This window comes from Lactuca serriola, chromosome 4 (assembly GCF_051521515.1).
Source record: "Lactuca serriola cultivar US96UC23 chromosome 4, Lser_US96UC23_V15, whole genome shotgun sequence".
NCBI lineage: Eukaryota > Viridiplantae > Streptophyta > Magnoliopsida > Asterales > Asteraceae > Lactuca > Lactuca serriola.
The window spans coordinates 208,240,283-208,254,212 of NC_136411.1; positions in this window are offsets into that span (position 1 = coordinate 208,240,283).

Sequence of the window (13,930 nt, forward strand, 5' to 3'; positions counted from 1 at the left end):
GCTAAATAAAGCATAGAAATGACAATTTGTTATAATCAAAGTACATCCATTACATACAAACATTTGAACAAACTATGTTAAGTATAGTTTATGTACATTACTACTACTACCCTTGTTTGATAAACTATAATAGGTATAGTTTATGATACATTACATAATACGTACATTTAAAAAGGGTACATTTATACAAAGAGGATTTTCGTTACACCACACGTATTCCGTTAATGACTTTGTGAGACATTCGCTTCACTTTACAAATTAGTCATGTATTGTAACAGAGTCTCCTGGAGGGAGAGCGTGATAGTTGTATATAGATCTATATTGGGTTTGACAAACCCACACCTGAGCTGCATCCAACAGCTAGACCGGCAGGTCTGAGGTGACAAATGTCATAACATTTGCGACGCCTGATGAACGTAGTTTCAGGCCAACTAGTTCATAGCATGGTTATAATAACTCACAGAAAGTATTAACAAACATAGGAATTTACGGGAATTTCATTGAAATCAAACGCATTTATGTCGATTTAAACTCACATTATTTTCTATAAGTAAGAAAGGTTACTTATACGTTTTGGTCTTTGGATATAAGACTACATTACACATTTTAAGGAAAATATCGGATTTTTTTGGAACAAACATTACATTTACGAGAAAAGGTTTTCATAATTGCATACAAAAGCTTATGAACTCACCAACCTTTGTGTTGACACTTTTTCAAAAAACTTGTATTCTCAGGAAATCACTAAACAGGTAACCAAGTGCATTTTGAGGATGGGACGTTAAGGCGTCAAACATTTGATATTTTGTCAACATATTGTAATTGATTTGGAAACATGTAATTCATACAATGATGTAACTCTTTCAATTATATATATGTTGGTTGTGTTTGCTTGAATTACTATTGCCATTTGTGGTTATGATACTATACATGAAGTCCTCCACCCCCGGACGTTTCCGCCATCCTTGGTTTGGGAGTGTGACGTTGACCTTGGGTCAAACTTGGGTATTTTGGGCTATTAATTAAGATTTTATCTGGTTCTGATGTTAGTGGATTCATGGGTGCAAGAGTTGCAGAAAACGAGTCGTATTGTAGTGTTTCAGAGTTCTTTGATATAGGCGAGTCTTCTCCTCGTGCTTGTGGGTTAATGGAACCAATGCCAACTCAGTAAATTGTGTATATAAGATGCTAGTTGTATTTATGATTCTTACATGTTTGTATGAGCCTATGTGGTGGTATATATATATATATATATATATATATATATATATATATATATATATATATATATATATGTTGACAAGTTGGGTCTTATTTGTTGTTATCGTGATATGCATTACTGTGTATTGAGACTTCGGGTAGTCTCCAGGGTTGCTGCTAACCCAAAGGGCATGTTGTTTTCCCACTAAGACTTCAGATAGTCTCCAAAGTTGCTGATAACCCACAGGGCGTGCTGTTTGTCTACTAAGACTTCAGGTAGTACCAGCGTTGTTGATAACCCATATTTGTATATTTGTGTTGTGATATATGTGGTATTTTGGGTAACTCACTAAGCGTTGTTCTTACCATTTGTGGTTTTGATATTTTCAGGTTTTCTTACATTAAAGATGGGGCATGGCTCGGTTCCATCGCATCCATAAGAGATTTGTGCACATGATAACCTTTGACAAGACTCTGATAAATGTGATAAAATTGAATGGTAAATTAAAGATTTTGTAGTTCAAATTTGAATAAACACTTAAATTTTTAATAGAAGTTTTTGTATTGACTTTAGAGGAATTACAATGCACATACACGAGCCTTCAGCCTGACTGGACCACCTCGTAAAACCTACAGTACACATGGACCGCTCACATGGGTCTCCAGTCCATGACTGGTCCCCTCTCGTGCCTACAGCATACAACTGATATGAATATGGCCTGCAACACAACTCTGGCTCGCCTAAGTATCTTGTCCTACCACACAAAGCAGGACCGCCTCAACCTACTACCTAATTTTTCGATATATAAACCAAACAAACAATCAAATAAGAATATAAACACAAGCAACTATCTACATTAGTCTACCTGTCTAACAACTCACCACATCATACTGAGCCTCATACAATACTCTATGTCACTAATGGCAGATCACTAATGAATGCATAACCATATATAATCAGAGGTGATATAGACAGTCGACCAGGTGATCCTACTCTAGAGGCACAACCAAAGAAGGAATAGATAAGAAAGCCTAGATCAAGAGTTATCAAGCTATCGTACATGACTTCATACAAACCCTAGGGCACTCAACTAGACAATCAACGACCCCTAGCACTCTTACCAACATATCAATACTAATATATCCTAACATATAACGATATATACTGTAATACATAGTATAGTGAGGAAACTCACATAAAGAGAACACCCAAGGAAACACAACAACGCGCTTACTCCCTGTATCGATCACCCCCGCAAACTGACTACACAAGATAAAGACATATCCATAATCAATAACCCATGTCCTTCATGATTAACTTAAAGTCAAACTGGTCAAAACTCAACGGTCAACCATGTCAACGCTCACCACGACGTGGAGACCTCTTGACCACGTCATAGGCATGTCATGAAAAAATAGTCGACATGCGGGACCTCTCCACGCCGTGGCAATCCCTTTGCCATGTCGTTGATCTTGTCATAATGCCATACTCTTCATTAAGTTCTTAATCCTTACACATCTAAACCCATAGCTTCAGATCTAGTATATTTTAATGACTTAATGGATAAAGTTTCCAACTTTATCAATTAGGACTCCACCACAAGGCAAGATCTACAATTCTATGTCCAATAAGTCCTTAATGAGGTTATGACTTAAGAATGGTCACAAGGTACTCCAAACATGGCTCTTTTTCTTATTTATCAAAAGCCTAAAGACCTTAGAAAGCCACCACAAGCTCTATAGTTCTTCAAACTCCAAGAGCATCCAAGAAAGGGACCAAAATCATAAAAAAAAGTAACTTAAACTTGCATCAAGAAGAACAAAGGTCTAGATGACAACTTTATACCTATAACAGATCAAAAATCTGACGGAGATGATGATTCCAACTTGGTCCCCTTACTCCCTTGCGCCAAAATGATCTTTCTCGTTCCTCAAGCTCCAACAAAATCCAAGAACAATCTATTCAATAGACCAAACAAGTTGTTAATCATCCATAAAGACTAAGGTTTCATGTTGAAAGTTTGGAGGCTGAAGAGGAAGTCATAATCCTTGAGATTAAGTGCTTAAATATGGAAGAAACTCTAAAAGTCAATGGCCTGGATTGCAACCACCACTACAACGTGGCGGCCATCCAGACATGCATTTCATGCATTTGGCATGCCACATCGTGGTGCTTCATTTACTACAACGTGACATCAGGTTTTTCCGAAAAACATTAACTTTGATCCCACAAATCCCTCAAACAAATGTTAGAACTGTTAGGATCAAGTTTAAGGGCCAAAAATTCTAACAAATAATTTACGGAATGTAATTAAGTAAATATGAGAACCACTAGAAACAATGACATGATATAATAGAGTAAATGAAACACTGAGAATATGATATTTTGCATATGAAATTCACATGTGTTTATACTGATTATAAAGTATATTTTTATAATAAATTAACATTAATATGTCATATCACCGTGTTTTACACTAATTATAAAGTATATTTTTATAGTAAAGTAACATTAATATGTCACACCACCTTTACGATGAGGCATGTGCTACAAGTTACAAAAAAGTATTGTAATAAAATATTGTAAATGGTACAAAGGTACATATTCACCTTACCTAATACACATGCATAATATAGAATATTAAAGTTTTTAAGGTGACTTCCATAGACAAAACGTCAATTGGCATGTTACTTTATTTAATAATATTCTTGTTATTAAAATATATAATAATTATATATTATAAAAAGAAATTTGGTTATGAATAATATAATTCTAGGTTTAGACTTTTGCCACGATAGTAGTTTTAGGTTTTAGGATGTGGTGACAAGACTTTTGTATGGTAGCAAGTTTGGTCGATCAGTAGAAAATAAATTATAAAAATTATCTTTGAAGTTTATAAAAACGTCTATGTGTGGTTTTATTTATTTCTTTTTTATTTGTTTTTTCTACAGAAATAACACATGTGTTTATATATTATACTTTTGGATTTGAAAATTTAGCCACAAAACTTTGGTATGTTGGCAGATTTGGCTTTTTTCATAAAATAAACTATAAAATTGTTCATGTATTTTAAAGAAAATGTCCTTATAGATTTGTTTTACAGAAAATTATCCATATAATTTATAGAAAATGTGTGTAGTTTTTTTTAGATAAATGGTCTATATATTTACATAGCATATTATTTAGGTTTGAAACCTTGACCACAGGACTTTTATATATTGACATATTTGATCAATTTGTATAAAATAAATTACAAAAATTACCTTATAATTTACAAAAACCTCTTTGTGTTGAATTTTCTTTTAATACAAATGGTCCATGTTTTTTTTGAAAAGTGCTCCCTACTTATAATAACCCCCCCCCCCCCCCCCCCCCCCCCTTCTCCACACTTTGGTTTTGGAGTGATATGGGGACTCCTTCCTCCTATATTATCCCTTCTATTCATGGACGTCTCTTAAGAGTGTGTAAGATGAGCGACCACACATGACCAATGTCATTAGGGGCCTCATTTTCACACACATACACATGCCCACTCGTATGTGTGTGTATATATATATATATATATATATATATATATATATATATATATATATATATATATATATATATATATATATATATATTGAAAGAGATACTATATTATCGTTATCGTTCATCTGTATTGCTTTTTTTTTAAAGGAGAATTTCATATATGCTCATCTTAAACTTCAAAATATCATATTTGTCAAGCTTAATTTCTCAATATCATATTTACCCTTCATCAACCTTTAAAATATCATATTTGCCCAAATCCTTTTTTTATAGTGTATTTAATATTTTATAATCATTTTTATACCTTAGAATTATTATAAAAATTATGAAATTTAACCATATTATCCTTACGTCTATGATAATGAAATGTGAACTAAATTGTTGGATTGCCGGCCTCTTGACAGACAAAAAGATTAATCTTCAACCCTTTCTACGGAATGTATATTTTGATTGATTAGTTTTTGTTGTTGTTGATTATTATTATGTTGTAGATGGAGGATATTTTAGATATTATCATCGATATTTTAATGTTTAAAAAGTGCATATACGATATTTTGATATTTAAGAAGTGCATATATGATATTTTAATGTTTAAAATGAATATATATATATATATATATATATATATATATATATATATATATATATATATATATATATATGATATTTGAAATTTTTTGAAGGTTAAATATGATATTTAGAAATTTTATGAATTATAAATATGATATTTTAATGTTTAAGAAGAGCATATATGAAATTATTCCTTTTTTTAATACATATCAAATTATCACAATATTAACTAATTTTGTTTATATATAAAAAGAAATATATTTGGGAGCCTATTTCTATATTTGGTACGGAGTCTTAAAAAGCAACGAGATGCCCTTGCTTCTATAGTTTATACTAGTATATGGCTTAAATATTTGTAGGTCTACATGGCACTGCGGTGCGTATGATAACACCACACCAACCGGTGCTTATTGTGTGATGATAATCATCGTGTGGTAGAAAAGTTGTGCATCTTCTCTCTTCAAAACAAATATGATGTATGTTTTTAATGCAAAAATACAAGAAAGTCAAACAAATTGTATTTTTATTACTTAAGAAAAAATGATGGATGACTATTTTCAACAACTGAGAATGCGAGGGAAAATCGAGGAGACATTAATGTAACGATGAGCAATTAATGTAACGATGACATGCTTAGGCTGGAGGGAGTGGTGCCACCGAAACCGCACTCCCTCCCTCGCCACGTAAGCGCCACGTCGGATTTTACCACTTAAGTGTGGTTTCTTGCCACACCAAGGGTGTGGTGCCACAGTTTTAGTTTTATTTTTTTTTTCTTTTTTTTTTCTTATTTTTTTGTTAACTATTTTAAAAACATAATAGTTCATTAATTAAAAATACAAATACCATACATTACTTAATTTAAAAAAAAACATAAAAATTTAGAAAAACAACGTAGAAACAAAAAACCAACAACTTAAAAAAAAAACACACTAGAAACCTTGAAAAAAAAAATAGAAATTAGCCATGAGTCATGTAACGATTTTTCACTTCCTCCTTCATCGCCAAAACCACTTCAAGCTCGGCCCCGGTCATATTCGACGTGTCCATTGCTAGTATTCGCATGTCGCTCTCCCTTTGTTTCCGAAGCTCTCTTTCAGAAGCAATTTTCAAAATCTTGTCCATTCTCTCTTTTATATCCTTCATGTCGGTTCCCATTTCTTTCAAATCATCTGAATCCGACGCTTTGCCTTTGCCTTTGCTTTTTGATTTGTCTCTTCCCAATGGCCGGGAAGGTGGTGAAACTGGAACAGGTTCATCTTCGTTCAGATCAAACTGAACACGAGCATCTGATGTAGTGTGGTCGGACTCAGATGTTCTGCTGCGTTTTGACCCACTGTCGATATGTTGGTCAGATGTTTTGCTACTCAGCCATTTCCTGTTATCTTTCAAAAAATTCCAAACTTCAAGAAACTTGAAAGTCTTCAGATTTTCTTTTTGATACACTTTCAAGGCTTTCTTCAAAATGACTTCATCACTTTCTCCACTTTTCCATTGACGTTTCATGTTGTTCCACAAGTCATTAAACAACATGACTTCCTTGTTCATCTTCCCCCATTTGGAGTACACTTGATGTTTTGAACGGTATTCTCCACGGTTCATTCCTTTATGGAACCTGTGTAAAACTCGAATCCAAAAGCGGTCATGCTTTTGGTCTTTTCCAACCGTCGCGTCTTCTGAAATATCGATCCAAGATTGTGCCAACACCAACGCTTCCAAAGGTTCCCAACATTTAGCCTCGGCCTTCTCTTTTCTTTTAGGCGCTGCTCGAGTGGGCTGAGTTTCTGTAACGAATTCCGGTTCAGAATCAGAAACGACCGTTTCTGGTTGTGTTTGTGTTTGTTGCACAAACTCGGGTTGGGACAAAAAATCAAATGGATTAAAATCCGGGTCGGGTTGTGGTAGTGGTGGTGTTTGTGGTTGTGGTTGCCCTGGCCGTTGTGGAAAATACGGATACATACCGCCGTAGTGGTAATACGGAGGTGAGAATATCGGTTGATCAAACGAAGGTACTGGGGTGTTGGTATTTCTGACTGGTGTTTTTTCTTTGTTAGGTCGTTTGGAAGATGACATTTTTCAAAGGGTTGGAGGAAATGGTTGTATTTATATGTGTTTAAAGGTTGTGTAAATGTAAAAGTAAAGATATGTATATATAGATGGAGTAAAAGGTTAAAAAAAAAAAAAACAAAAAAAACAAAAAAAAAAAAAAAGAAAAAAGAAAATCCGGTCGCAAGAATCTTGAATGGTCAAAAAAGTGGCAGCCAATCAGCGAACGCGGTCCTCAAGGGCCGCACTGCGGTCTCGACCGCCCAAAACCGCACCCTAGGGGCGGTGTTTCTGTCCCACGTGGCGCGGCCGCGGTCTAGAACCGCATACCACTCCGGCGAGCCTTAGTCCTTATTTCGTTGTAAATTATAAGTTTCGTTTTAAATCATTTATTTTGTCCTTATTCTTTTATTTTTGATTTATTTTTAGATAGTTATTATTATTAATTGTAATTTTAAAATATCATTAAATAATTAGGCCCCATCTTCACGTATCCCGCTTCTTCGTCTTTTACACCCACGAGTATACTTACTCTCATTTTCCACTTCACCTTCTCCGGCAAGATCGTCGTCGGTGCTCCACCACCACTATATTACCGCCAATGCTCCGCCAGTATTACGTTGCAATATGTTTAGCGTCGTCTGCCTTTTTCTTACCCACTCTCGACAACAACCCAAAACCTAGTTAACCAGCACCTCTGCCAACCTTCCTCTCTGGTCTCCTTCACCTCTATCACCACATAATGTCGACGACACCGCCTCAGTGCTCCATCCCCTTTATCACCACTACACACCGCCTCAAATCTGCAAGTATATTGTCACCTCCAAGCCTCTGTTAGCTAGGGTTTCGTCATATTTGTGTTGCCATCGGCAGCGTCTGATGTTTTGGCAGATCTAGATCGCTCTTTACCTCCACTCCGACCCATGCATCCACTAAGCCACAACCAACGCCCATCACCTGATGTGTGGTGGATACGTTGAAACCACTGAAAACAATTGTCCATTTCCATTAGATCTGATGGGTTACCGCTAAATATGTTGGGTTGTACAATAGCGAAAACGAGTTTGGGTGGAAAAGTCAAAGCCACCTCTAATAATCATCACCTGTAGTGTGGATGTACAAACATATGGCGATTGAGGCTCCATCTCCATCTCTCTTGCACTCTCTCTTTTATATATATATATATATATATATATATATATATATATATATATATATATATATATATCTGTGTGTGTATCGCATCATCACACACATAAAAATGTATGTTGTGTGTTTCTATGCTATGCCTAGTGTTTCTACAGGACATGGTGGTCGACGGTGGTGGCATAAGGACAATTGGGATGACGAACAATGAAAGAAGTGCCGTTGACGGTGTTTCTGGGAGAAAAGATGTTGTTGCCGATGGTGGTGTGCGGTGGTCTGGCGGTGTTTCTCGGTGGTATGACGGAGTTGCATGGTGGTCTGGCAGTAGAAGATGGGTTGAAGAAGATAAAATAATGAAAGATTCAAGGTTATGGGTGTGGGTGTGGGTTGAGTTAAAGGTAAAGGATACATGTTTCTAGTAGTGGGCCCATTTTTTGTTTTTCTTTTAAATTATTAATAACAAACAAATCAATAAATAAATCAAAAAAGAAACAGAAATGTTAAAATAGTCATTTTATGTTCGTCAGGGATGGTCCGAGTGAGAAAAAAACAATATAGGACGGTCCGATTTAATTTTTAAAAATAGGAATCAAACACGCAATTTTACACTTGAATGAATGATGAATCTTATAATTTACTATAAAACATTATGTATTTTTTAAAGCAATACTTTAATATAAATACAAATAATATAAAGTATTTTTTAAAGCAATCCTTTATCATCCAGGGAAGGCCAACGTAGTGGCCGACGCCTTGAGCCGCAAGGCAGTAGCGGCCCCGATCAGACATATTTGTTTGAGGATGACGGTGATTACTCCATTATTGGAGAAAATCAAGGAGACACAGGTAGAGGGCCTCAAGGAGGAGAGACAGAAGTGTGAGAGGATCGTGGGCCGAGTAGCTTCTTTTGACTATGATAGTAGAGGATTGTTGACCCTTCATGGGAGAGTTTGGGTGTCGTACTGGGGCAGAGTACGACAAGTATTGATGGATGAGGCTCATAAGTCTCGATTTTCCATTCATCCAGGGGCGACGAAGATGTATAGAGATCTTCGACCCTATTATTGGTGGCCCTGCATGAAGCAGGATGTCGCCTGGTATGTAGAGAGGTGCTTGACCTGCAGAAAGGTTAAGGCAGAACACCAAAGACCTCACGGCAAGATGCAGCCGTTAGACATTCCAGAGTGGAAATGGGAAGACATTACCATGGATTTCATCACGAAGCTTCCCAGGATTGCACGTGGAGTGGATTCTATATGGGTTATAGTGGATCGGTTGATGAAGAGTGCTCATTTTATACCGATCCAGGAGAGTATATCAGCAGAGAAGTTAGCTAATATTTATGTGAGAGAGGTGGTGGCACGTCATAGAGTGCCTATTTCAGTGGTGTCAGACCGAGATGTCCGTTTTACTTCCAGATTTTGGAAGCGGTTTCACGACGAGATGGGCACTCGTCTCCATTTTAGCACCGCTTTCCATCTGCAGACGGATGGACAGAGCGAGAGAACGATTCAGACTCTCGAGGACATGTTGCGGGCATGTGTTCTAGACTTCGGTGGCAGTTGGGATACGTATCTTCTGTTAGCAGAATTTTCGTATAACAACAGTTACCATGCGAGTATCGATCGACCTCCTTTCAAAAATGCTCTATGGGAGGAAGTGTAGGACCCAGATTTGTTGGGGCGAGGTCGGTCAGCGAGTCATTGGAAGCACTGAGGTGGTGCTCAAGACAACAGAGTTGATCCAGCAGGTTCGTGGCAGACTACAGACTGCGTAGAGTCGGTAGAAGAGTTACGCCGATAGGAGGCATTTAGATTTGAAGTTCCAGGTGGGAGATATGGTCCTCCTGAAGGTATCACCCTGGAAAGGTGTTATCAGGTTTTGGAAGAGGGGCAAGCTGGGCCCCAGGTTCATTGGTCATTTTAGGGTTTTGGCCCGGGTGGGTCGGGTTGCTTATCGATTAGATCTTCCGTCAGAGCTTAGCCAGATCCACAACACTTTCCATGTTTCTCAGGTGAGGAAGTCTTTGGTGGACGAGTCGGCAATAGTGCCCATTGAGGATATTCAAGTTGATAGCAGCCTGAATTATGTCGAGAGGCAAGTTGCGATCTTGGATCGGAAAGTGAAGACCTTAAGGAACAAGGTGATTCAGTTAGTGAAGGTGCAATGGCAGCACCGGAAGGGTTCAGAGTGGACGTGGGAGTCTGAGGAGGAGATGCGGGGGCATTACCCAGAGTTGTGTTGGATAAGGTGTTTAAGTCCATAACTATTTCTGGTAAGTACTTGACCCAACCCGGCATGGTCCATTTGGGTTACATGGCACCATGCAATTGGATAGACTAAATAAGAGAAATAACACTTAGAGATTATTAATATATTATAAGTTCTAATATATTAATAATATTATTTGATTAGTTTGATCAAGAATTAATTAAGTGATCAAAAGATAACTAATTAAATATATGGGTTGATTATGTAAATCATCCATATCTTGTATAGTGGACTAAGAGGCTCCATGGATTATCAAGTTGGGTTCCACCCATAGGATGCTCCATGGATGCTCCATGGGAGTTACAAGTCCATGGGTCATGGAAATGAAGAGTCATGACACATTAGAGTTTACATGGTGTAACCCTAGATGTGTCAACACTATATAAGAGTCCCATTATCCACCAAAATCGTCTACACATATGAAACAAGAGGGCTAGGCTGATTTTAAGAAGTGTGTGTTCTCTCAAAAGTCTTTACTAGAGCATTTGGTGTTGTGTGAAGCATTTGAGGCATCACACTTGGGGTGCTAGGCTCACAAGATTTCAAGGAACATAAGCAACAACAAGGTAAGTTATTCTATCTTTCATTCAAGTTAAAAATTGTTCCCCATGTATGCTTGATAGGAATATATAACCTTGGAATTCAACTTTGCATGATAATTAGGCAAACATAGATCCAAGGTTATTAGGGTTTCATGTACACTTAGGAAGTGTTAGAATGCTCAAAACCCATCAGTGGTATCAGAGCCTAGGCTTGTTTGTTTGTTATTTGTGCTAAATGGTTGAAAGAAGTCGATTTTGTGCAATCTGCCTGATGAACTTGCCGAGTCCATGGGGGGACTCACCGAGTTCATGTGTGTCTTCAACCTACTCGCCGAGTAGGTTCGTGCACTCGGCGAGTAGGAGCCTCAGAATGCAGATTTTCGATTTTAGTTGCTGAAAATAGACTAGAAACATTACCCTAAACTGTTTTGGTACTTGAAAACATGTTTTAGATGGTGTAATGTTCTTGCTAATCCATTTACAACAACAAGTTATCAAAATTACAAAGTTTTAAGTGTAATTTTTGATTCATGAAAGTGTTCATGTTCATGTTCTAGATCTTATGATGTTTAGATGATAATAGGAATTGTTTGTAACCTATGTGGTAGATTAATTCTTGATCATTATGTGTTTTAATGGAGTCCATAACTTGTCCTCAAGTTATGGAAAACCAAAAGTCACTTTGCTTTAAAACCATTAAAAGAACACATGGGTTATAAAAATGAAGAGTCTTCATTTTTAATACCCTAATAAGTTACAAGAAATGAAAAGTTTTGAAAGTTTACAAAACTTGCCCTCAAGTTTTGGAACAAGTAAAGTCATGTTAAAACTTTAGTTCCAACCCTTAGATTTTTAAAAGTTAAAATTCAACCCTTATACTTATAATATTATAAGTTAATAATAATATATATGTATAAGATCAAAGTCGTCTTACCCCTAGTACGCCTCATTCACGAAGCCAGTCTATAAGGTGGGTATAAGGTTGTTGCCTATAAAATGGCAACTTAATGGGTGTCCACTCTCACCCACCGCTTGCTTGACTGGTGGAGGGTCGTTAGCTAAACGGGTAGGACAAGGACTTATAAATTCTCATTAAAAGTATGATGAATATTATAAAGTAACTAAATGCTTTTATTAAATTCCCAATCTTAGTTACTTTAGGAAAAATGTGAATAAGGTGCTAATACATGAAATTACACTTTACACTTTGTTTAAGTCGTTGGTGGAGCGTGTATGGTTAACCGGCACACTAACTTGGACTTAACAAGGTAGGTAAAGGGTGACTTAAGGTTTATCATAGTATCGGTGGAGCGTGTGTGGTTTACCGGCACATCGATTGAGTGATAAACTTTAAGGGTACCAAGTGATTTGCATGGTTACTTCACACCTCATTTTGTAATCCTCGTTATCCCAGTCACAAAACTTGGAGGGCACACTCGAGATTGAAACATGCCTTTGAAAAGTTCATTGAATCTCAAAAGAATCTAGGAATTTCTAAGAACCAATCAAAAACCTAATATTTAATATTTCGGTTTTCGTGGTGGAAATTGGTGAATCGTCATTCACCCACCTTTCAAATATGTTATAGCTTGGATTACGGCATACCTCTTCTAAGTTATAATATATTGTGATTCAATCCTAGCCTTAATATTACATTTGGGTGTTTTATTAAGGACTCTCTTAATATCTAAACTAATCTTGTCCTCTTCCTTCTGATGTCTTCAAACAATGCTGCTTCTGGCTCTAATCCTAATGGCTCCTTTACCCTTATGAACTTGTGTGGGAAAGTCACTTTTGATGGATCCAACTTCCATGAATGGATCAGAAACATCAGGATGATTACCCGCTATGAGGACAAAGAATATGTCCTCGACAAGGAGCTTAAGGAGATTGATGAGACCACTGCAACTCCCCAGGAGATCGCTGACTTTCAGGCACATGAAAGGGATGCTACCAAAGTGGCATGCATCATGATGTCCACGATGACAGCGAAACTCCAAAAGTCCTATGAGGACTTCTACCCTTTTGAAATGCACCAAGATCTGATGGAAAGATACCATCAAAGTGCACGACAAGAGAGGTATGAAATCATCTGCTCCATGATAACAACCATGATGAAGGACGGGGAATCCGTCAAAAGCCACATGCAGAAAATGCAAAGGTATGTGGATCGGTTGCTGAAGATTAATGTGAACTTCCCTGAGGAGCTTGCAATAGATATTATTTTGCACTCCTTACCATCGTGCTATGATCAATTCTGCATGACATATCACATGAATAAGGAAGAGGTCACACTCAGCAAACTTCAGGGTCTTCTCAAGACCGCAGAAATAGGTCTTAAGGGGAAGTCGGTTGTTAACACTCCTACTCCAAACTCCGCTCCGGTTTTAGCAATCGGGAAAAGTCGAGGGAAGAAGAGAAAGAGCTCTTTGAAGGGTACCAAGGCTAGGACCCTTGATGACTCTTCTTCAAGTGGAACCAAGAAAGGTTTCGTCACTCCTTCTTCTGACCCAAAAGAGGCTGAATGCTTCTATTGCCATGAAAAATCACATTGGAAGTGAAACTGCCCAAAATACCAGCAAGATGTGAAGGATGGGAAAGTTAAACCCAACCATGCAGGTATTTA